We start from the raw sequence: 23,992 nt of genomic DNA, 5'->3' as shown, positions 1-23,992 counted from the left end.
GGCTCTGGCTAAATGATTATTTATTATTTTTATTACACAGTTGCCTAAATGTCAAATTATTCACAGCTGTTGCAGAAAAAGAGGCACAATCTTTTTATGGCATCTTTCCTACATTACAGGAATTTATAGCAGACATTTTCAGTCTGGGCTGCTGCTGAGGTGAAATTCCTACCCCTTAGAAAGCTGGTGCTATACCAAGTTGCATTCCATCATGTTGTGTGTTGTGTCACTTTACATCCTACTGTGACACACAGTACTAATAAGGACTTCCTTCCACATTCTCTCTCCCAGCTGGTGATGCTATTCCCCTGGGGAGGATGGGCTGCAGATACAGCTGTGAGGTTTAACACATCCAGGCACCTGGTGGTCCCTGGAGGGTTTGCTAAGTGACCCTGAGGAGTGCTCCCTGGATGCTGCTGTCACTTTGGCCCCTCTCACAGCACTACACTCTGCTCCAGGGCAGAGAGAAGGGGAAAGCAAGCGGAGGGCTTGGATTCCAGCTTTGTCACGGGGATTGCGCTTTCCCTTTATTCCCCAACTTCATCCTTCATCACCTATCATGCAGCTCTCAGAGGAAAAAGAACAAAAGGAGATTATACACTTTGGAGAAGAAGAAAGTATATTTAGTTGCTGCTGATCTTGTAACTTTTGTTACTTTGTATGTGGCCAGCCATCCATTCTTGCCAATTACCAATGCGGTGCTTTGACAATGGCGGAATGAGATTCACAGCTACGCAGTCACAGCTTGAGACTTTGCAAATGAACATTCATAGCATGCTTCTCAGCTTCCTTTTTATAGAAAAACTGGCACTTGCAATTATATACTTTTTAACAAATACTCCTTCTGCATCTCTCGTTTTCAACTTTGCTTTGTGATTCTAAGGGAGAATTCTTGCACTGCTAAACTTCCCAAAAATAAAATGAGAGAGAGGCAAATTATGTCCTCTCATAAGCAGAAGTAGCTAACAGAGGCTATTAAATGAAGATATCAGTCATCTGATTCACTCTTTGAAAAATATTATTAATCTAAAAGTTATATTATTTTTGGCATCACCAACTGCATCTAATCCAAGACAAAAGATTTTCTAGCTAAAAGTTTTTATTTCTTGGAAAAAAACCAAAAAAGACACGACACATTGAAACCCAAATAACCTCAAGGCAAGGAGAGACAGTTCATTGTCCTTAAATCTGCATTAGTGCCTGCTAAAAAGGAGGTGATAAGAGAGCAGTACTAATGGTCAGCAGGTAGACTTAAAGCACTGCAGGTCACAGGCTAAGGCCAGTGCTTCTCCCAGGGCTCTTAAAGTGAATGTCTCATTTATGTCTCATGTCAGTCTTAGAGTAGCCCTGTGTGGATTTATTTCAAGTTTTAGCTGAGTGCAAAATGAATTTTAATGGAGAGCTACTTGCTAAATCAGCTTTGGAAAAACCTGCAACCCCTTAACAGGAGATGCCAGAGGAATAGGATTTTTTTGTTTTGTTTTGTTTTGTTTTGTTTCTGAGTGACTAGAACAGAGATGAGCAAAACCTTCTGCTTTCATTTCAGACAACTGCTGTCATGGCTATGTGGTTGCAGGGCGGGGCAATCCCTGCTCTGTATTTTTGGTTGTTTTTTTCTTCCTTTCTTTCCTGTTCCCACAGACTTCCTGTTTTTTCCCTATATCCTCCCAACATCAGGCTGAGTCCCAGTTACTGTGCCTCAGCTTCAATCACAGGCTCCTTGGTGGGGACTGATCCCATCTCCTTCCCAGGAGAAGCAAATGGATTTGTCAGTGATAGACAGATTTCCTAGCTAAACTGAAGCAAACATTATCAAACCTGCATTTAAGAAAATGGGGTTGTGAGATAAGAAAAAGTCTTCACCTAGATCCTCATTGCTTTAAACCATTCACTCTGGGAAAGGAGGAAAAACTGCCTATTTCAAACCCTTCAGCAGGGTCTTCCTTCTTGCTCCTCATCAGGCACCTTTTCTGTGAATCTGCCACAGACATTCTCCTCTTTACAAAAGTAGCTTTGTTGAACCAGATTTTACCCAAACAAAGCACTTTACCTTGTAGTTTCCTAGGTGAGCCTGGCTGTCCACTATGAATGCAGTGGGGTCCTCAGGAGATTGTCAGAAACAGAATTTTCCATAGTATGCTTAGGAAATCTTGTTTTCCAACAGCCTGCTGTTACATTTAGCCATTGTACTCATATAATACCAGCAGCTGAACTGCACGGTTTTCATAAAGGATGAAAGAGCTATTTCCATCATGTAAAACCACTTCCTTGCATTGCTGACATCACCAAAACCGAGGTGATAATGTCTGATATGGACACACCTAGCAGAACTGAAGACTGTATTCACAGAAATAAGTAGAATTAGCTCAATTTAGGATTGTAGAACATCACTGAAGGTACAGTGGTGAGTCACAGTTTGTCAAAGGAGTTGATAGTACAGGGCAAATAATGAAGAGCTTGAGTCTATCTCTCCTTGCTGATGAAGAAATAACTATCATTAGAATTCCATAGATGTGCCAAACTGAAGAAATTCTAGTCATAACTGGTTCTCTAAGGAGGAAACATATTAATAATCAGTAATTTTGAAAACAGAATTAAAATTAAATACATTCTTTTTCTAATTTTAAGGCATATTCTGCAGTCCTAATTCACACAAAACTGCTACATCATTATGATTCCCCTGATAATAGACAAGAAGTCGTAATTCCTTATTTTATTGGAGTGCCACAAATCTAAATGCTTTAACAATATGACTATGGGGTAGGTGTGGACAAGTTCTAACTGTGTGGTTATACATGCTCATTAAGAATCTCACATTCAGATTTTAAAATATATTAATTAAATTAATTAAAATGTTTCCTTACTTTTATTTTTTAATTTGTTTTGCAGTCTATTATTCACAAATTGTTATATTAATTCCACCCCCCCTCCCTTTTTCTGTCACTGAGACTAACAATATGAGCAGCATTTAAGTTTTTAAACTTTTTATCTCTTTTTATTTTCTTTTAAAAATGTTTACTCTTTCCAGTTATGGGATGCAACTTTTTGAAAGATTATTGAGTAGGTTTTTAAAATGTATTTCTCTCCTTTTGTTACTTTGTCTTTTCAGTCTTGCTGATGATTCAGAAGATGGGAAAAAATCAGTTCTGTTCAGTCAAATGATTATAGTTACAAAAGAAGAAAATAGAATGACAAGTCATGAGAATCTTGAAATCCACTGAAACCAGAAGGCTTATTTAATTTTATATAAGATAGCCTGTTAAAAAAAAAAAAAAAAAAGAAACTGCTGAAATAGCATTTCTTAGCCAAATCTTGTTCTTGACACAATCTCATTTTTTTACAGGAAAAACTTCCAGATGACAGTTTTCAATCTCAACAGTTGCTAGTTGTAGGAATGGCAGAACAGTTGGAGCAGTGAATCTTTAAGCTATTGTTCTTTTCCTTGGAGTAGCCTTGAAAGAATGCACTCACAGACTTACCAAGGATCAACAGTTTTTTAACAGATGATTAAAATTTAATTTCTTTTTCATTGACATCAATCACCAAGATAAATATCTCTATTCTCAACTGCTTGTAGTCATTTGCAAATATGGAAGGTAAGTAGAAAATATTTCTAAACAGTGTAAATGGCTGCAAAAATTCTGTGTTCTCTATTATTGACATATATTTTTGCTGAATTTGCCAAACTACAAATCAGTATGATACAGTAGTGCAACGTACAAGAAGTGGACAGTCAAACTCCATACCAGTATTTTGACCACATCAGAGAGCTGAGAGGAGCTGTTTAAGAATCATGGATTGTCACACACACACACACACACACACATAAATAAAAGTAGCTGCAAACTCTATGTTCTCAGGCAGCATTACATCATCTAAAAAGAAAAACGAAAACAGCCTTTGCTGGTAAACTGCTAATAGCCATGACAATCAGATTGGAATAAATAGTTAAACTGAAATAATGGTATTTAAACAGGAAGACACCATCAATTTGGCAACTGATAAATGGAATCCATTTATTAGTGTTGGTGAAAGGTTTTCTTATTGAAAAACTAACCTTGAAATGAAAACCAACTAAGCTATAGACTTATGAGGATAGATTTTGACCTAGCATGTAGCAGCTAAATTCAGAATAATTTACAGTCCCACAGCCATGATTAGGTTTCCAATACAAAGCATGGGAATTCAAAAGTTTCTCTTTTGGTAGTCTTTTACATCTTCAGGAGCCCAAAGGATGTAAATCACACATGCTGTGTATTTCTTTGATAAGCCTAGATGCCCTGGCTTCAAAAAGTGGCAGATCAGTGATGCAGCTTCTGCCAGTGTACTGGGCCTGCACTGAAATCAGTGGGCTTTCCTGTGACTGGACCTGGACTGAATTTCTCATGTTTCAAATTCCTGCTCTCCTCTGTGCCATGTTGTCTCTTCTTTCAGCCTGTCAGCACAGTCTGTCTGTGTGATCTGCACTTCCCTTCTCCTATGTGTTTGTAGCCTTAGGAACTACTGAAAATGGTATGTGATGTCTTGTGCAGGTGCACATACAAATTTTTATATATATATATATATATGTGTGTGTGTGTGTGCATGTTCATAAAATATCACACATATTTATGTCAATGTCCAGTTAGACAAAATGTGGTAAAGTTCAATTCCTCTCTGAGGTTCTTGTTTCAAAAGAAGGTTTACATCAGAACAAGGCCTAGGTGCCTAAAAATGTAGATGGAAGTAATCTGGGATTTAAAATCACCCCAAATACTAAAATATCAGTGGCTATTATATATCAGCAGACTTGTAAAGTCCTGCCACATGCTGATTTGTACATCTAGATCTAGTTCAAAAGTACTGTGATCCTATTCTGTTTGCCATATATCAAATCTCACATCATGCTCTGGTCACACCAGTGTTGACTCAAGAGAGGAGCCTTGCAGGTGGCTGAGCAGCCTTCACTGCCAAGCAGCTGGGGTGCACACCAGGGCTTGAAGGAGACAGACAAAGTGGGCAAACAAATTGTTAAAACTGAATTACAATAAGAATTGTTATAACTGAATTGCATCCTAGCCCAGTGCTAGGACCTAGGATGGCTATGCTTTTGCACAGCATATAAATGAAGAGAAGAAGAGAGCTAAGTGTGGTAGCTGTGAAGTCTCCTTTTTTTTGGTTTGTTCTAAGGAAAAATGATGTGGAAGGTCTTGCTCCCTCAGTTTAGCTGTTGAAGCACTGCTTGAGTAGTGAATTTTTATCATTTGGATTTCCTATGGCTGTTAAAATAAATGCTAGCTGAAATACCAGTATGAAAGCCCTAAGAAATGCCTCAAACGGCTGTATGTAAAATAAACAGACTATTTCCCCTCTGTCTGGATTCTCTCTTTGGATAATGGTTTCCACATACTAAAGTCTAAGTATCACCCACTATCTCTTTTGCTGTAAATTCTTTTTTGGATAAGGAGTAGCATTTAAAAGTATTTATGTAACTAAAGACAGAGATTTGCCATTAGTAAAAGTTGTTTTAGAAGTGCAAAGCTAGTTACCTTAACCTCTAAGTCAAAACTTAATTAAGCTCTTCACTTTAAATTGTTTCAAATGTAGAAACCTGGTATCTGACTTGCAGTCTAAGTTATTTACTTTTCCAGATCATACTGTAAATGTTCTGGTCTGAAAAACTGAAAAGAAAGTCTGGCACATGTACAAAGAAAGGACTGAAACCCTTGGGATTAATGGCAGGGAGACACTAAACTGGTCAGAGACATTTAGCAGTCTTCTAAGGCATTTATCTATAATTTTGGAGGATCCAAGCATCTAGATTTGTCCCTAAGCTGCTTAGACTTGACAGTACTGACACTGAAATCTCTAAAAAATTTAAGGCACCTGAGGGAGACCCTGAGACTTAGCTGACATGAGCTGCTCCCAAAGAAGTCTGCCTCTGTCCTCCAGAGGGAACTGAGGAAGAATCACTTCCCTTGGCTGAAAGTGGTCTTGTGAATACTTCTCTGAGACTCTTGAAGCATGTTAGTTCTTGTGTATTTTGATTCCTAATCCAAAACCCTGTGTGGGTTGGTTCTGGAGACCAATACAACTGGTACAGTGAAAGCAAAGCTGCTTCAGAACCAGTGCCAGGACAGGGTCTTTCTTTGGTAGATACAGTACATTTTGTTATTGTGTGAGCAAGAAAAGAGTGCAGCTAAAGCATCACAGCTAGCCAGTAAAAAATGAAGCACTCTACAGAAGCATTAGGGTGCATAAAAAAATTAACTCCAGGGTCATATATGCAAAACTTTATTATGCAGGCTTCAAATCTCATCAGAGTCATTGTTTAACTGCTCTCCTCAGAAACTAGGCTAACTCTTGAAACCTTTCATATTTATCATTTATTTAAAAAACATTTTAAGTGCAGCAAATACTTAAACTTGAAAGATAATTCAGCTTCTTTTTTCAGGGCTAAGTTTGTTACAGGATTTTGTTGTATTGTCATTTAGACAGATACTGTAAAAATACAGATATGACTGAAATAAGGCCCTTGAGCCCACAATTAAAATCTACATAAGCTGGCATTGCTTTATTAAAGCTTACGGGGGCAGATTTGCCTTAGTAGAAGAGTTTGCTCTTGTCTAGTTTTGAAAATGGGATTTAACATGGCTGGCATCCTAAAAACAGGAGTCAGAAACCAGGAGTTTTCATAAACCAGAAAACCTCCAAGAGGAAGTAAACAGTCATCCAGTTGGGAGTCCATGCTAATTTTTGGGGATTTTTTCTTCACCAATACCCAGAGATATTCTTGGGCACTGGATGCTCAATGCAGTACAAAGAAACTGTTTTGAGATGTTCTCAAAATTTTAGCACGTTGTCATTCAGTGTCCACACAGATATTTAGGAAGCATAGATGTTTTAAGGCACAAATAATGAGCTCAATGAACCCTACATGAAAATCCCTACATTTGAGGCTTTGAAATATCCATGATGTAATGGCAAATATTATTTTTTAAATTTCTATTATTTATTTTATTTTATTTTATCTTTCTTTAAATTTTTTTAATTTTTAAATTTTTATTTTATTTTTTCTATTTTATTAATTTTATTTTATTTATTTATTTATTTAAAAATATTTATTATTTTATTTTATTTTTATTTATTTTATTTATTTTATTTTTATTTTTACTTTTATTTTTTATATTTTATTTTATTATTTTATTTTATTTTTCTATTTTTAATTTTATTTTTAATTTTATTTTTATTTTATTTTTAATTTTTTATTATTTTTGTTATTTTATTTTATTTTATTTTTAAATTATTTTTGTTTTATTTTTAATTTTATTTTTTATTCTATTTTAATTCTTTTTATTTTTATTTTATTTTTATTTTTTAAATTTTTATTTTATTTTATTTTAACTTTATTTTAATTTTATTTTAATTTTATTTTAATTTTAGAGGAGTAATGTTACATCTTTCAGTATGAGAAGGATCAACTCATTCCTAATAGTACTTTGAAAGATGAGAACAGGTATTTTACTTTATTTCCAGCCCTGCCCATGCTTCAATAACATTAGTGTTTGGTAGTACTTGCTGTGCAGCAGCATTGTGGTCTGCCAGGGTCTCAGTCCTGCCAGTAACTTCTCTGTCTCAGACACTATTTTCTCAGTTGTCCAAATTGTCCATATTTATAATGGGAACATTTAAGATCCAGCTGATCTTTTAATGCTCTGCAGCAAATAAAAATGATGGGTGCAGAGCCTGGCATGTTTTTTAGCATTGTTGAAGTGCTGCATAAGGGATTTGGCTGCCTGAGTCCCATTAAGGTATATGGGAACCATACGGCCACATCGTCAAATACCACTTTAAAACTGTAGGTGATTCTGTCTGTAGCAGAGCACAGGAGTTTGAAGCTGTTCAGTACTCCTCTTTTTTAACCTGTCTCAGGTTTTATTTTCTGCATTTAACTCATGGAAATTGCTGTAGATAAAGAACCATCCTGCAGGCTGGATTCTGGGTCATATCCTGCTTGCCATGACTTTAGTTTTCCCAGTACTGACTATGTGGACATATTTTCTGCTGAAGTTCTTCTAACTTGTCATTTGGGGCCCTGTAAACACATAGCTTGGCTCTGTTCTAAACATTATTTAGTAGATTTATTTGATTTATTGGATTTATTTATTGGATTCATTTACACTCCTCTTGAAGAGTAGAGGCAGGTAAATGTTTATCAACCAAGGATATTTTCTCATTTGCAAGCTTCTGAAGCCTTCTGAAATTTAAGCCTCTGGTGTCCCTCTGCTTCCCCTGACTACAATGTTTTATTTAAAGTTTTTATTTCAGAATTGCTAACCCAATTTTAGAAAGACCTTAGAAAGACCCTTGTGAGAGGCACAAGGACAAAATCCCTGGTTATGACATGGGATGATCCTATGTCTAGTTTCTCTAATGTGGGAAAAAGTAAAGAAAAAAAACCCCAGGGAAAATGGAGAACTTGGGTTAAAATACAGAGTGAATACTTCTTGAAGGTTTTCAGAGCTGTAGAGAGACCCCTGTCACACGTGCCTTTGGCTGAAGCTGGATGGCTGCTGTCATCAGGGAGGGCAGTGGGATCACCACTGCTCAGCTTTGAGCTAATCCAGTGGAGGTGACAGCTTGAAGGGGCCTGAAGAGATTAAAAAGAGGGGAAAGTGTGCATATCTCTATCTCTATCTCTATCTGTCTGTCTATCTATCTATCTATCTATCTATCTATCATCTATCTCTATACACACATGTTTTTCAAGGTGCATACCATCTGGCTATCAAAGCATCTCCCAGCATCTCCCACTTTTACACTCTCCAGTATTGTATGAACTGTCAAAAAAAAAAAACCAACAAAAAAAACCCAAAACAAAACAAAAAAAAAAAAAACCAAAAAAACCAAAACCTTTAAATAAGCAAAGAACAAAAGAGAGAAAAGAAGATGGGAGGAGAGAATAAAAGACAGAGTATAACCAGAGAGGATGACTTGCACAAATTGCATCCAACCCATTATCTTAATTTCTACTTTTTCTCTGACTCCTCTCATGTGGATTCCTTGGAAATTATGTTTGGGATCTGTTTCGAATTGACAAGGGGAGAGTTTTTCCTATCCAGATAGCTGTGTTTACACTGCACTTGAATATTATGAAGCCTCCTTCATGATCCAGACACTTTCTGGTATCTGGTTTTGGTTTTGCTTATAGATACCTTTCTGGGAAAAGGTATCTATAAGAAAAACAAACACAACTTCCAGAGATCCTTTTTGTATAATTGTGATTGTGTAAGTTGTATAATTGTGACTGGTCCTTGATAATTCTCTGTTTCTGAGAATTATAGGGGCATAAACACCTTTGCATTTTTTTTTTTAACATAAACTGAAATGTTTATCTGGGTGCATTTTAAACCTGTATTTGCAAGTAGCTGAATGTGCATAAGACTTGTGTTGGCAAGTAAGTATCAATGTTTTGTGTACAGATATGACTCTTGCACACATGATTTTACAGCTGACTGGAGGGTCTACCAGACATTTAAGGCATAATTGTTGGAAAGGAAGAAAAGGAGGAAAAAAAAGTCTGATTCCTCTAAATTCCTTCGAGTGTCTTCTGAACATAATGACAGCTCACTGGCCTGTAGGGACCAAAAACCTGCCAGAGAGACCTCCAGAGACAGCACTTACTTCATCCTCCGTCATTCTGAACAATCCTTTATTTTTGTCATTTCTGGATACCACAGAGACCTCTATTGCTCTTTGCTCCCTGTCCCACTGTCTGCCTTTTAATTTGCAGTCATCTGTGCCAACCCAGCTAAATTCCTGCTTGACATAGCTGAAACTTGGTTACAACAGCAGGTTCTCGGAAATGCCCAAGACAATGGACAAATGCTCCAATTCTCTCAGCATCTGTGCTAACCTTGAAAGTCTACCTGGTAGGCACAGTGCAATCAAAAACTAATCAGTGAAATCAAGCTGAGATTTGGTCTTGGGAGCTAATAGGATAAAAAAAAAGATGACTGTGCAAATATGTTTGGACTTTCAAGGGTGAAGATGCACAAAGCCCTCCTTAATCATCAGTATCTCAAAAGAGTAGTGATAGGAGTACCTGGCAAAGCCTGTCAGCATCTGTGTTAATCCAGTTAATTAGCTGGAAAGGACAAATTCCTCTGAAAGCACCTATGTGATGGGCAGGCTGTCTTCCTATTTCATTAGGATGATTGTTTTAAAGGCTGCAGGTAAAATGGTGGCTGTGTTCCTCTAGATCTTTCCTTAACATGCTGAAGCTGGGGCATGTCAGAGGGCATGTGGGGCTGGGAGGTAGCATGGGGCAAAGAGCACCCAGACAACTTCCCAAGGAAGCAGCCTGGTAGGGAGGCAGGAGCTTGAGCTGCAACCTACGCAGTCTGTGTGATTTTCCTCTCCCTCCTTTACTGCCTTGCTCTTTCAGCAAGGAAAAAAAAAAAAGAAAATAGGAAAAAAAGAAAAAAAAAGAAGGGAAAAGGCTGCAATGTGTCACAAAGGAACAGACTGGCAGACATCTGCCTCTTGCTTTATTTATTTATTTTTTTTTTACAAAAAGGAAAGGGTACAGAGCCAACTCTTCACTCCAGAGCCCCCAGTCCCTTAACAAACCAAATGGTGGCTGTTGGCAGGGTACTGACAGCTTGTTAATGAAGGAATTCTTGACAAAATGACAACCTGTGTGGGATGCCGTGTGAAGCTGAATCCTCCCACAAACCAGTACTAAGTAATTAGGTGGTGGTGAAAATAGCAACTAACTACTGTTGAGGAGAAAAGAAAAGGGGGGAAAAAAAATCTCCTATATTAATTATAAAAGCAGTTCTCATTTGAATAGTATCCCTTTTCCCCTTCCCTGAGAAGACACAACAGTTTTCCCTGAACTGCCTGCATCTCTCTCAGTGGGCCAAAGGGTGCATCTCAAAAGGCTGAGCCTGATGACTGTGAATTCAATGCTTTTTTCTCTGCAAATGTGACCAGCAAAGGAAGCCTTAATGAAAACCAAACAAAAAGCTGTCCACTGGGGCTGCCCCTTTTGCCCCCCAAAATGGCCCTGTCTGGTTCACCTTACTCTGTTTTTCCCTTGATTTTTGTCTGATTGCTTCAGGCAGGTGGGCCTGTCCATTGACAACTGCATTAGGTTCTAAACCCCTGAGAGGAGGCTGGGTGAGGAACCAGCCAAAGCAGAGTGCTTGAGTTACAAAGTGGGTCTTGCAGAAAGACACATTTTAAACAGTGCCTCAGCAACATCAGCATCCACGTTCACGACCATGGCATCAGTACCAGGAGCCAGAGCATTGGCTAGTAGCAGCTGAAGCAAAATATGTGACTTGTGGTGAAATTAGCTTTTTAGTTTGGCTCAATACAAAGATACCATTCTCCACTGTGTCTTGAACAGCAGCTCATGATAATTTAGCTAAATAGTTCAATAATACAGAGCATAGAAGTTTGTAGAAGAAGGAAAATAATGTATTGCTTTATAAATGTTGAATTTTTTTCCCTCCCAGAGGGAGGCTGAAAACTTTGGGTCAACTGTAACGTGCAAAAAGTAATTTAAACTAAAAAAATAAAAGAAGGGGGGAAAGTCAGGGAACTTTGAGCCTTTTTTTTTTGCCCTACATGAAAGCCAAAATTTTGAGAAATTCAGCTAACTTTGTTGTTTTGTGTTCTTAGTGTGTTTGGTCTTTTCCCACCTTGTTTCTTGTAATGACATTTACTTTCTACAGCTGTAGTTTTACATAAACAATACAGACTGAAATGAACATTCTATGCCTTCTAGTTTTAAAATAACATGGAGAAATTAAGAGCTTGCAGACTTTGAAGACACTCAAAGAACTTTATCTACAAAAAGAACTACTTAATCTCAAAAAAACTTTAACTTATCTACATTTTCAATTCCTCATTACTTTTTTGTTTTCAATGGGCCTCACTGATTTTCTTGTATCTCATCTATTACTCAGGTAAGTTTGCTCCCATTTGTGGCTTTTGTAGTCAAGCTCTGTTTAAATATTATGAAAGCTACAAAAAAATAGCTTCCTGAGGAATAGTTCATTGATTCTTGAAATAGATGAGTAATAAAAGAACCTATACATTTAATTCTATTAAATTTTTTTAGAAGGAATAGAGATTTATTTAGTTCTGGTTTACTGCATGAGGTCAAGAATAGACATAAGAAAGAACACTTTCAAGGTTAAAGGCTTCACTTTAGAGGGAGCTGTGAAGACATCTAACATTTCAATAACCTGTTGTACCAGGGAGAGGATATTTTAAAAAGCCAGGTCAGGGATATTTTATTCTTTCCAAGTATACAGATAGAGCTATGAGAAAATTGTTTATGCTGTAAGTAGACAAATTTGTTTTGCCTGTATTGTGTGCCTTAAATTACTGATTATTTTTTTGAATGACTTCTCACCCTGCTCAGTTTTCAAAGAAAGCAAAACAGTTTTTGATCTTGGATAATTACATTGCTCAGTAGCATTGGCAAATTAAGGATAGAACATAAATGAATGCTTTAGAATTTGAACAGTCAGAATCTTTTGTGATGTGAAAAAGTACATAAACACTGATGATGAAATTTTGGCCCATCCAAATTTATGAATGCGTGTTAGCGTTGGCTAATAGAATCTAGCTTTAAACAGATGAAAAAATGGGACTGAAATTCATTTGGGTTTCATTTCTGGCATCTGGATTAAAGCTTTTGGAGGTGTTCTTATGATAACAGGATCAAGAAATTACTCTAGAAAATTATGCCATGCACAAAGCACATAAATTCATTTGTGTGGTTAAAAGTGCAAGTTGTGAGGTCCTTTCTTCTTGGGAGGATTTACTCCATGTTCTGGCCCCTAGAAAGGGCCACAGGATGCTACCAATCAAAGGAAATATATGCAAATACAAACAAAACAAGGCTTGTCAGATGCTGACTATATTAAAAAAGTAAATATTGCAAAATTAGTCACAGAACTTATTAAAATCTGGACTGGACTGTAGAGAATAATCTTTGTGCAAGTGCGTACAAGGTGCTCTAATAAACTTTCCCACAAATGGGAAGGCAAATGTGTATGACCCCTTTGTGCTTGTGGTGGCAGTTTAGGGCTGGCTGAGTGATACTGAATCAGGAAGAAGTTAATTTACAGTGAACAGGATTGCTTGTGTTACTGTGCTCGTGGGGCCAGGTTCTTTGCTTGTAGACTCAGAGTCAAATATTAATGCTATCACTGATTTGAAATTCTCAGTTCTCAGGGAGATGCTGTGATCTGTGCTATTCATAGATCTTGACCTCCCACGTTTGGTGTCTGTGGAGAAGGTGGAACTAGCATTGGCTTTAGTGGAAACTGCTCTCTTGTAGAATAAGTGAGAGCTCGTCACTGCTGCAGAAGGTGACTGTGAGTAGGGCTTGTTCCTCTGACATGCTAAATAAAACACATACTTTATGACAAACACTTTGCAGGATTCAGCCTCAGCATGCTCAGTCTTTTGTTGTATCAAATTCTGAGAGGAGCCAGAGAACTTCTTGGTCCAGGGCTATTTGTCCAGAAGCAATCTGAAACGTAAGTAAATCCCAAGTAACTGCATTAGTGAGACAGCTGGAACATTGTCAGCTGAGACAGACTTGTGCAAGCAATGTGGACTCTGCTGAATTTACTTGCATGGGATTTGTTCAGCTGCTGAACAACAAGAGTGTGATGTGACGAGATCTCTATCACACTTCCATTTATTTTAATAAATCTGTACATTTCTTGTGCTAACTGAAATAAAGGGAGAAGGCTTTTCAAAGCCTGACAAAGTGTGCCTATTAGTACCCCTTATGCATGGACTTCTGTTATGCTCAGGTGCTCAGAAAGGCATCCAAGGTGCAGCACAGTAATGATTAATCTTCAAAGACATTGCAGAATCACTGAATCTTCTGAGTTGAAAGGAACCCACAAGGATCATCAAGTTCAACTTTTAAGTGAATGACCCATACAGTGATTGAACCTACAACCTTGATGTTATAAGCACCATGCTCTAACCAGCTGTGCTAATCATCATATGGATGAGGAAATGTATATCACTCTGCATTTAAGGATCATACTGTTAGATTTAATGTGGAGTAACAATAACCAGTTGAAATGGTAGTGCCTTAAACATGCTTGCTTTTGTGGCAGTGCAAAATTAAGTTTAATATTGGCAAATTCGTTATGTAAACTCACATTCTGTCAAATCAGTAGTAAATCCTATGATTCTTTCAGAGCAACTGAGCATCCATATTTCTTTTCTATTTAATGGAATCAGCCAGGGGTACTGAATACTTGACAATTTTGCAAATGAAATTGCTCAAATAGGTGCTGAGGTAAGGCCAGGGCAGCTCTGTTTCAGTGAGTGATTTTAAAACTCTTCACCTGATATTTGTCCTGTAAAGAACTGAGAAAATGTGGTGCCAGTGTGTAGCACTTTTGTGTATCCTGCACATTCATTATCAGATCTTGACTTGTCCAACATTTGTGTTTGTTATAGCTTCACAGTCAGTGAGTTCTCCTTGTGAAGGCTGACAACTAAGTGTCTGAATTACAGCCTGCAATTTGAGTCTGCTTAAATTTAATATTTTCTGTATTATACACAAGGAAAGAGCAGCACTCAGTAAGCAACCTCCTTCCCCTAAGCATTGTTTAGAGACTCTGCAGGAAGAGCATTTGTAAATTTTAGAGCAGAACTCTGCTTTCTCTGTTTGGATTGCATGAACCAGGAAAAAATCCCAGTAAATCAAGTTGCCTCCTTCCTCACCAGCCAGTACCCAAACAATTGCTTTCCCAGCAGGGCTTACCAATTCCAGCAGCTGGTGATGGCTGAGAAAATTGTAACTTGGTATCTGTCCTTCCTGGTACAGAAGGACGGATATTATTTATCTTATCTCCCCACCACATGGCCTCAGCCATGGGCTACATAGTGCCACACGTGGGACAACCTGATCCTTGACAGTGTTATCCCAGCATGGTCTGGGTGCTACCATGAGGCAGAGCCTCACTGTCTCAGTGAAAGCAGATTTTACTGTTGTGTAGAGGTACACTGAGGAAAGATACAGATGAAGGAAGCTGCACCAAAAATGCCACATAGGCATGTGGCAATGCTTTACACAACTTCCAGAAGAGTAATGGCCCTGTGTGTCCTGATTCAGGGCAAATAGAGAACCCCCAAAGGGGCTCCTCTAGAAAAGCAGATTCAATTGGCTCATCTCTCAACTGGTTTGGGAGAAAATACCTCTTTGGAGAAAAGTGGAAAAAAAACCCTGTTTATTAAACAATAAAACCTAAACAATATTAAACAATAAAACCCCTTGCTGGTCCAAAAGAGATGACAAACTGATGAAGTCCCCTCCCTGGGCTGCAGCTCAGCTCACTCAGTCTCTGATCAGTCCCTCCAGCACTGGAAATGCCACGGCCCAGGCCCGGCCTGGTGGGCCACAGGTGTGAGCTGCCAGTGCCCTGCTGGGTGATCAGGCCAGAGCAGGTTTAAACAGTCCAAGAAAAAGAAAATCCACAGTCCAGGGAACTTTTTTGCCTCAGCTAGCTAAAAGCAAAGGAGAGCTCTGTCCCACTGTCTGTCCATCCGCAGACCACACAGTCCAGGAGCAGGAATGTGGAGGAGTGAGTGCAGTGCCTGAAAACAAACTGCAGCTTCTTCTCTCCCCCCTTCACTCTCTGGAACAAGTCTTAAAGGTGCAAAACTTATTATTCAGCATTAACAGAACAAGATGATTGGGGATAAAAGCATCATATAGTCTACTCGGGACACTGTGTTAAATTGCTGTTATACTGTTTGAAATAATTTACAAAAGAAATTGAGAAACTTATAAGCAAAGCAGAAGAGGTAAAGGAAACTGTCCAAGAAGACTGCAATTAAACTATGGGAATTTTGGGCTCTCAGGCATATATTCAGCTTAGTTTGTCAGACCCTGATGCCTGATTATTATTATTTAAAGTGAAATGTATTTTGGCTTGTTCGCTTTATTTATTTACTTTAATCATGTCACAGTTCCCTTCACTCCAGGGCATTGCTGGTGGACACTTGATTCAGAATTTGGAGAAATTTTGATCCCAGAAATGGCTGAATAACTATAGGTCTTGTTCAGGTGTCATGACTGGTGGACATTCTAGACTAGCAGAAACAAAACTTGTTTATCAGGCTGCAATATATATATGGAAAAATAGATGTTGCTGCATCGCTATTAGGATAAGAACTAGGGGTAGGGGATGTTTGCTCTGTCTCAATAGCAAGCTATCAATAGTCTCAGCAGCATTATTAGTATGTATTGAAAATCTTTTGTCAAGCACTGCAAGTTTGCACAGAGGTAATTTACATCACATAATTAGGATGCCTAAAACCATATACAGAAGCATAGGTGCTAGTAGTGCCAAGTACTTGATTGTATTACATTGCAATGCTATTCTAGGGGGATTATAGCATTTTCTGACACTGCTGATTGCATGGCAACAAAAAGAGGAGCTTTTACACACATTTCTGTGTCTTACAGGTTACAAGTTCTAGGTTGTGTCTCCAAATTAGCCCAATCCTGCACAGCCTAGGTGATGCTGTCCAGCAAAATAACATGCAAGTGACAATGCCACAAAATGTTGAATCTCTTGTTTTGCATGAACTGTTCTCTTTGTGCATACAAATGGTTTTATAAAGCATCCATATATAAGCTAGTCACTTTACTTTTACCAGTACACAGTTTTGAAACACAATATTGTCAAATTCAGCCACATTTAATGGTATTCATTGATTGCATCTTACCATAAGACAGTCTTCCCCATTTTAAGGAATTGTTCCATGGGTGAACTGTGAAAAGATCTGGATATTACCAAACTGGTTTTTTGTCTACACAGAGAAATTTAATTTCAGTTCCATATACTGTGAAACTTTCTATTTGTTCAATAGGAACATGTAGGTCTGTATGGTGAAGGGAGATAGAATGTAAGAAAATAAAGACAGTGTAGAAAGTAATCTTACCCCTAAGGAGTTGCAGCTGGGCCAATTATCAAAGATTAGGAACAGGCCTGACTTTAACAGGCCACAGCTGTAACCAATGAGAAGAAGAGTGCTATAAAAGAGTGGGTTGGGTGACTAAGAAGGTAACTGGAGTCAGTTGGCTGCTTTGTGAAGAAAGAGTCAGTGCTCTGAGGAGCTGCCCACAAGGAAACACCAGGAAGGTATGAAACTTTTGTGCTAAGGAGACAACAGTATGCAAGTTTAGCATATGCTTAGGTTTAGATTGGATCTTGAGCCACAGAGTTGTGGTATCAATCAGCCCCTATATTCGTGTTTTGTTAGAGCCCTAATCAATACTGTGATCCTGTTAGAAACCTCACAGAATTCATTGGAGCTGTCTGACCCACTCAGTGGACTTGGTAGGCACCTACTCAGCTTCTAACTGAGCTTTTCAACTAAGGCATAGGTCTAACCATGCCACAGGCCTGTGTTTTCTCAGAAGGGGAAGCTGGTAGCACTATACTTTGAGGAATTTGTTTGTTGCTTCCTTAGTGCATGTTAAGGAGTGACATCTGGTTTAATAGTTTATCTGCTGCACATGAGGAGTAATTTCCTGATCTGTACTGAGATGCTGAGGGGGACAAGATGAGACAGCACTGCCCCTGCAGTAGGGAGAGCACAGAGTGCATTTCTCCTCGCATGAGAGCTGTTAAAGGTTGTGAAAATCTTCATGCCCCTTCCTTCTGCTTCTTCTTTAAGTAGTCACATGGAGGCCAGGCAAAATGTGGTGTTGTGCCTGACAGAAAAATGTTGCTAGATCAGGCATGGGATAATGCTCTCCAGGGCTACAGTTTCACAAAGAGCTAAGGCACAGAGATCCAGAAGCATTAGTAAGTGGGCCAATCAATACCAAATCTATTTTTCATCATTCATTCATAGGAAGAAAAGGGATGTCTAACTTAATCATTCCTTACAGAAAATAAACAGGCACCTTGTCAGCCTATGAGAAAAATCATTCACTAATGCCAAGATAATGTTTCTAAACAACTGAGTGGATCAAAGGTGAAATTTAATTGATTATGTGTTAAATATTCTCTCTCTCCCTGTCTCTGACATAGCACTCCCTCGTATACACAGAGTGAAAATACCCAGACAGTAGGCTGAACAATTTTCTCCTTGTTGCCATAGAAATTTCAGGTGGTTATCCAGTTCTGTGGCTGGATTGCTTCTAGAGAGACAGATCCTTTTCACTTAAATTTTGTAAATCACGCATAGCTGTGCTGAACTCAAGAATTTGTAGAACTAGCGTAAACAAGAGGAAAATAAACACAGTAATAGTGTTTATGTTCTTCTTTTGTCATTTTTTAACTAAGTGAAAGAAGTGACTGAATTTTGCACATAATACAAAACACATTTGTTGTGGAAAAGTTCAAAATCCTGGGTGGACTGTTACACTATTTTAAGATTTTTGTTAATTGCTGCCAAAGTCATTGGAGTAGAAGTTGGGTACTGCTCTAATTCATACCACAGTTGTATCATTCACAGAAAAATTTACATCTGAATGTGGAAAAAAAATGGTAAGAGGAGAAACTAGAAGAACTAGAAGGATTTTAGCAAAGCTACTTGCCTGGAGTCACAGACAGACCAAAGGCAGGGTGGGAGCAGGTGTCCTGTCTCTCTTGGTCTCATGCTACCAGACAATGCCTGTGAGTGGAGGAGCCATCCAGCAGGTAACAAGAAGGCAACACTTCATTAGGGGGTTTGCTTATACCAATATATATCTGTCAGGTCTAGTTTGTAGGCTAATATCTGACTGGGCATCCCAATAAACAGCCTATGACTATGGCATCCAGCTGTGTTCTGCTGGTGCTGTGCTGAATTAATCAGGGTTCGGCTCTGTGTTCTTTGTGGGAAGGGGAAGCTGTGGAAGTGGAAACAAATGAGACTGAGCTTCTTTTATGCCAGGCTTACATATTTGTAATAGTGCATTCAACCCCTTCTCTGGGCACCTCTTTCTACAAATCACTTCCAGTGCTTGCTTGGGAGGCAAAATCAGTGGGCAGCTGAGAGGGATGTGTTCTGGTGGAGATGTTCAGGGTCTGAGGCTCCCTCTAGGTCCAGCTCTACCATCAAGAGTTGAGCTGGCTTGGGACAACCCTGGCACAGCAGGTCTCAGACCTAGTGCTGTACTGAGATTCCAGCCCAGGCTTGGACAAGTGCACCATCAACATCATATATCAGAGTCCTGCAGCTTTGCCTTTGCCTGGAAAAGCTCATTCCAGTGTAAATAAGAGAATGCCTGAGAACAGCTGTGTTGGGGATCTGCAAATTCCAAGGATCGCCTTCTTGTTTGTACATGGAATTATGCACACATAGTTTCAAATATATTAATTTTGGCTCATTCCTGGCCTCCAACGTAGGGAACACGGAGTGTGTGATAGTTCCTGGGATTCAGTGTTGATTGTGCGTTGGAAGCAGTCACCTCTGAGGGCAGTGAGGCACATGGCACACAGCAAGATGTAAGTTGTTGTTTCTCTGAGCAGCATTAGTCTCCCATCTGAGCAGCATTAGTCTCCCATCTGTAAGCTGATTAGGCTCCCAAGTGCTGAGCCTGATGGGATGGCAGTAGCAGGGATATGAACCACTGTTACAGGGAACCTTAAGTAGATCATGGACAAGTTGAAGTCAATCTCCATGGCCTACAAAAGCCTGCATCTACAGACACATGTTTTCCAGCAAAAAGCTCCTTACCAGATAACCATTCTCCAGGGATATTTTCTTTCTCTTTTGGATACTTATATTCATGGGGAGAAAGATTTGCCATATTACATCTTTCCTATATCTATCCTAGAAATAGGAATTTCTAACATCAGGGCTTGGGTGGTGTTAGGCACCTTCCTTGTGCACTGTTACTACTTGCCTTTGTCTAGAAAAGTGATCCTGTACTATTTGCACTCTGCTCTTGCCCGGCAATAATTTCACAGAATTGATGGCTGAATGCCTGTCAATAACACTGCTCAAAGATATTAATGCACTTCAAAGTCATTAAGATGCAGTCACCCCTGAATGAGCTTATGTTCTATAGCCACACTATTGGAAGCACTATGGATTTTCACATTTGGATCATCTGTAAATACAGCAGCTCCATGACTCATGGTTTTTTTTCCCTATTTGAACTCAGAGAAAAATTAATCTGGCCCATCTGCAGCTGGACTTGTTTAGAAAATCTGATTGCCTTCCAGACACCAGGCATCCATGCTCCAGGGATGCCAGTCTTTCCACAAGCTAATTAACTGAGGACAGAAGAAATCATCACAAAACATTCCCATCTTTGTGCCTGCAGCTGTAAATCCAGAATTAAAGTAATTTGAGGAGAAATAATGTTGTGAAGTGTCACAGAAGATTTGTAACTGCCAGTGCTCCTGAAGGAACCAGCTATGCCTACAACCATGCACTGAATATGATACTGAAATATAATATTCACTTGTTTAGTGACTTCTTTGTTCTGCCAAAAAAGCCCAGCAGAATGTGGGTCTAGAAAGCTTCTTCACAATTCACATTAGAAGCTTGAATAGGGAATTACAGATAGAGGGGATAGAAGTTAGTCAGGTATGGACCTTGTGTTAAACTAAGCCACTGAGAGTTATTAGCACTGTAAGATGTGCCAGGAGAAATGACAGAGGTGTGAGGCTCAGCTGCCAAATAAGGAAATCTAAATGAGCAATATCTTGAACTCCATAGATTTATGTTATACCAGCTGCCTGAAAGATACAAATGTTAGCTGTTCAAGAGGAACCACATGCAGTAAAGACTTACATATTAAGAATATTGTGAGATTGGCAAGTGCTGCATGCGAATGGGAAGGTAAAGAATGTCCTTAAGGTTTTCTCAGTTATGACTACACTTCTGTTAGCTCTTATCTTTTACTGAAAGTCTAAAGATATGTGCTATTTTCCACTAATCCTTGGGGCTATTATAGAAGAATCTCAGATTGCATAGGAAAGAACTAAAATAATGGGGAAAAATCCTAAAAACATGACTTAAAACATTCCCTATCCAGAAGATGAATGAAAAGAACTTAGCATTTTTCCTTTACCACAAGATTTGCCCTTCAGTGAAAGTGGAAATAACTCATTAGCTGCAGGACTTCTCATCACAGTGGCTCTAAACTGTCTGTGGACTCCCATTTACACCCACCCTGATTTCCCAACAGAAATCTTTGTGGGGGATGAGTACATTCAGGACAGTTACAAATCCCATTAGTCAGTCAGAATCTTTCAATTGCCTGTAGTGGTTTTTGTGTTAGTGATGTGAGCAGAAATAACAAGTTAGAAACGTCCACTCCAGTGTCTGGGTACACCAAAAATCTTATAGCATTTTTCTGCAGCAGCAAGTCCCACCTCAGTGACTGTTCTAGTTTTATCTGTTCCACTGAGCATAATAGGAGTGTGAAAAAAAAAAAAGCAGTTAGGACAATGTCTTCTCCTTTTCTGTCTTCTAAGTATTTAGGCATGCCTGCATCACTGTCAGTTGAATGCTAGATGTCTCAGTAATGAATTAGAATTCAGCTTCCCCTGAGTATTCCGCTCTGAACAGTTAAAAAAAATCATTTTAAAAGACTGACAGATTGAGAGCAAAAGCAATCCCAGAAGTTTTGTATCTACTTGACTTGTGATTCAAATCCTGGGTGTCTAGGTGGTTCAGACAGAACTTGCAATGATTTTCATCCTTGTAGTTCCTGGCTCCTTGGGAATGTGTTACCAAACAACCGCCTGTTGCATGGTTACATTGGTAAATGTGTGTGGTATCCCAAGGCTGGAAATGCAGCAAGGCTAGAAAACTTCAGATGGAATCTGGAATATTTCTGTTTACTGATGCAGTGAGTCAGAGCACTCTACAGATATGTAGCAGTGGGGTCAGCTATTCATGAAAGGTGGCAGAAAGCAGTCAAATTTTTAATGACAATCAGCAAGATCAATGTAGTGCTGGGAACTAAGTCCACAAAATCTGTAGACAGGTATTTCTGAAAGGCAGCATTGGTTGGCTCTTTTTTGAGAGGGGAGACCTGGTGACTCCTAGGAATTTGTGGATCCCCAGCATTATCTGTTACAAGTTAATACAAATTGGCTGAACAACAACATCTTTGCTTACTACTGGCTCCTGCAGGGTTTCTACTGGGAAATCTGGTAAAGCAAAAACTGTTTAACCAGCTTTCTATGAAGACTGCAGTAAAAAAATTAAAGATTAATTTCTTTGACTATTTACATCTATCTTTATTTCTAGTGTTTTGATCCTGAATGCTAATGACATCATACTATGCAAAACCAGCTCCTCTGCAGCTGTTTCAGCACCTGGGATACTACAACAATCTCTTGAGACAGGTTTTACTACAAAAAGTAAAAGACTTGTAAATGAGAGGATAATCTGAACCACGTGCAAGTAAGCAGGGAAAGTGTCAGAGTCTGGCTCTACAGGGCACATCAGAAGGTGATCTTCTGGTTTCTGAAACCAGGGAGTTCAGGGGCCAGGCTGGCACCTGCTGGATTTGCACCAACCCATATGCTCAGCTTCCAACTAGATATGAAAGAGATGGGGTCTCAACTTAGACTGGAGTCTGGATGTGACCCTGGCAGACATCAGCTGGCATCTGGCTGGAAAATTTGCTCCACAGTGTAGATAACATCGCTTATTGTAGCAATTAATTATGTGGGTTGTAAAGGTGCACATACAGTGCAGCTATTATTGTGGCTGATACTAAAAGTACATCACTTGGCTTGCTCCATGGTGGTTAGCCTTTGTCCTTACACTGCCTGAGCCACTTAGTACACTCTGGTAAATTCCTAGGTGAATTTCTTTATTTACTACATATTCCTTGTTCAAATTCCTGCTGGGAAGGGAGCCCTGACAGAGTGTCAGACTCAAATCTGCCTCCTTGTGATGATAGCAGTTTCATACTTCTGTATTAGTATTCCTTCCTAATAAAAAAGAAGACACTAAGCTTTGTTTGGCTACAGCTCAGCTGCAGCTTGATTCCTCAGGCAGTATTTTAAATCTATTAAAAGGGAAGTGTAGGCTAAATGAAATACATGGAGAAGACAAGAGGTCTATGAGCATGTTAAGCATATGTTTCATTAGCAAGGGCTTTTCCATGGTGCTACACAGAGGAGGATGTGGGTATAATGTGCCAAAGCTCTGTGTTCCACAGGGACCAGCTGGAGCTGGAGATAAGAACTTTGCTCCTCTTATAAACTCGTGGGTTTCCAGTTGCAGTGTTTTTCAGCAACAGTGTATTTTCACAGATAGCAAACTCTTGTCATTGAAAAATACCCAGAGTTCTGGAGTGTAACCAGCTATAAGTTCAGTAAATATTGCTCTCCATAGTTACTGGTGCAGTTTGCCTTAGATAAGTGGCTATGTCTCACAGACACTTAGAATTTACTTTTTATGGGGCTTAAAAGAGATATGCAAAGACATAAAGTGGAAGCAGGTATGTAATTTCTGTCATCACACAAAGCTGTTCATTTAAATGATTGTGCTCTCATACCTGGATGCTTCATTTGTGTTCATATGGCTGATTCCCTGTTTTGGGCCAGTGCTAGGGCCAGTCTATCAAGCATTAAGTTAATTAACTGCGTATCTTTTATGTTGCTGTGTATCAGGTTCTATTTGTCATTTATGTGATACTCAGAAATATTTTTGATTAGGCTATGCTACCTCTGCATTTGGCTGTGACAGTGTGAATCTGTCTGATCAAGAGAAAGAGAAAAATCTATCTGAGGTGACTAGTGCTGGGAATAGCTCCAGCCTGATTTGTTTGAATTTTGAACTTGTTGGTTGTTCATAATGCACTGAGCAGACACAGCACTTTCAGAAAATTATTCCTGCTACAGAGACTTTATACCTCTGTCCCAAGGGATGGGAAGTTTAAACTGGGCCAGTCACCTGATTTAGTCAAGAGGATGTCAGTGAGGCTTAAGTCGTATGCCAAAAAAAAATAATGAAGCAATGTGAAAATATTATTTAAAGAGTT

The 23,992-nt window shown here is 38.9% G+C and overlaps 1 long non-coding RNA gene across 1 annotated transcript in view; it reads left to right on the top strand.

The window, feature by feature from the left end:
- The window catches only part of LOC139591258 (uncharacterized), a 266,401-nt gene that overhangs the window by 79,516 nt on the left and 162,893 nt on the right, over positions 1-23,992 (top strand). Inside the window, exon 8 of the long non-coding RNA XR_011679591.1 lies at positions 3,344-3,596. This is a non-coding gene — a long non-coding RNA (uncharacterized lncRNA). The remainder of the gene's footprint in view (positions 1-3,343; positions 3,597-23,992) is intronic.

This window comes from Agelaius tricolor, unplaced genomic scaffold (assembly GCF_023055355.1).
Source record: "Agelaius tricolor isolate 1412-34295 unplaced genomic scaffold, bAgeTri1.0.p SCAF_6, whole genome shotgun sequence".
NCBI lineage: Eukaryota > Metazoa > Chordata > Aves > Passeriformes > Icteridae > Agelaius > Agelaius tricolor.
Note: the sequence above shows the minus strand (reverse complement) of the source record. Positions and strands in the feature narration are given on the sequence as shown.